General features: G+C 50.0%; 1 non-coding gene across 1 annotated transcript; it reads right to left on the reverse strand.

The window, feature by feature from the left end:
• Positions 1 to 670: 670 nt before the first annotated feature.
• Positions 671 to 743, reverse strand: Trnat-ggu (transfer RNA threonine (anticodon GGU)). The gene has a single exon. It is a non-coding gene; the product is annotated as a tRNA-Thr (tRNA).
• Between the last annotated feature and the right edge of the window lie 1,214 nt (positions 744 to 1,957).

The raw sequence follows: 1,957 nt of genomic DNA on the forward strand, positions 1-1,957 counted from the left end.
AAGTTCCCTTTGGCACCAAGACTGCCAGAACAGAGGCCCTCGCTAAGCATTTAGCGAATCCAAAAATTGGAAATGAGGGGCTCCGTGAAATAAGACAGAAAATAAGGGCTGGCCGTCAAGAAAACCTCTCAAAGCAAAGGGGAGGTGTAGTGGGTCATAGAAAGAGATGAAGAATTCTTTGAGTCGAAAAGAAAGTGGTGAAAAAATGCCCGCCGGATGGGACCCGAACCCACGTTCTCCAGAATACCGGTCTGGTGCGATAACCACTACGCTACCGGCGGGGCTGTTGCCCCAGCACTTTCTCGGGTATTTATGTTCAGACATTTATTTGTTTCCTGCACTTGCGGGTGGAAGCCAGCGCCACTCAGACTACTTGGGGTGAAGGGGACCTTCTTTTTATCCCCCGGGTCGTGACTCGAGTGTCTACGACATGTCGAGAGTAGTCGACCAGCATTGAACAATGTTGCGCTCCCTTTGGCACCAAGACTGCCTGAACAGAGGCCCTCGCTAAGCATGTAGCGAATCAGAAAATGGGAAATGAGGGGCTCCGTGAAATAAGACAGAAAATAAGGGCTGGGAGTCAAGAAAGCCTCGGAAAGAAAGGGGAGGTTGTAGTGGGTCATAGAAAGAGAAGAATTTTTTGAGTCGAAAAGAAAGTGGTGAAAAAAAGCCCGCCGGGTGGGATTCGAACCCACGACCTCCAGAATACCGGTCTGGTGCGACAACCACTACGCTACCGGCGGGGCTGTTTCCCCAGCTTTTTTCTCGAGTATTTATGTGAAGATATTTTTTTGTTTCCTGCCCTTGGGGGTGGTAGCCAGCGACACTCGGACTACTCGGGGTGAAGGGGACCTTCTTTTTAACCCCCGGGTCGTGACTCGAGTGTCTACGACATCTCGAGAGTAGTCGACCGGCGTTGAACCCTCTTAAGCTCCGTTTGGCACCAATACTGACAGTACAGAGGCCCTCGCTAAACATGTAGCGAATCAGAAATTGGAAAAAGAGGATCTCCATGAAATAAGACAGAAAATAGGGGCTGGCAGTCACGAAAACCTCGGAAAGCAAAGGGGAGCTTGTAGTGGGTCATAGAAAGAGATGAAGAATTCTTTGAGTCGAAAAGAAAGTGGTGAAAAAATACCCGCCGGATGGGACCCGAACCCACGTTCTCCAGAATACCGGTCTGGTGCGATAACCACTACGCTACCGGCGGGGCTGTTGCCCCAGCACTTTCTCGGGTATTTATGTTCAGACATTTATTTGTTTCCTGCACTTGGGGGTGGTAGCCAGCGCCACTCAGACTACTTGGGGTGAAGGGGATCTTCTTTTAACCACCGGGTCGTGACTCCAGTGTCTACGACATGTCGAGAGTAGTCGACCAGCATTGAACAATGTTAAGCTCCCTTTGGCACCAAGACTGCCTCAACAGAGGCCCTCGCTAAGCATGTAGCGAATCAGAAAATGGGTAAAGAGGGGCTCCGTGAATTAAGACAGAAAATAAGGGCTGGGAGTCAAGAAAACCTCGGAAAGAAAGGGGAGGTTGTAGTGGGTCATAGAACGAGAAAAGAATTATTTGAGTAGAAAAGAAAGTGGTGAAAAATTGCCCGCCGGGTGGGATCCGAACCTACGACCTCCATAATACCTGTCTGGTGCGATAACCACTACGCTACCGGCGGGGCTGTTTCCCAAGCACTTTCTCGGGTATTTATGCTAAGGTATTTTTTTGTTTCCTGCACTTGGGGTTGGTAGCCAGCGCCACTCGGACTACTCGGAGTGAAGGGGACCTTCTTTTTCACCCCCGGGTCGTAATTCGAGTGTCTACGACATGTCGAGAGTAGTCGACAAGCGTTGAACCCTCTTACGCTCCCTTTGGCACCAAGACTGCCAGAACAGAGGCCCTCGCTAAGCATTTAGCGAATCAGAAAATTCGAAAAGAGGGGCTCCGAGAAATAAGACAGAA

This window comes from Haemaphysalis longicornis, unplaced genomic scaffold (genome assembly GCF_048455015.1).
Source record: "Haemaphysalis longicornis isolate Haplotype H1 unplaced genomic scaffold, Haemaphysalis longicornis Haplotype H1 scaffold_11, whole genome shotgun sequence".
NCBI lineage: Eukaryota > Metazoa > Arthropoda > Arachnida > Ixodida > Ixodidae > Haemaphysalis > Haemaphysalis longicornis.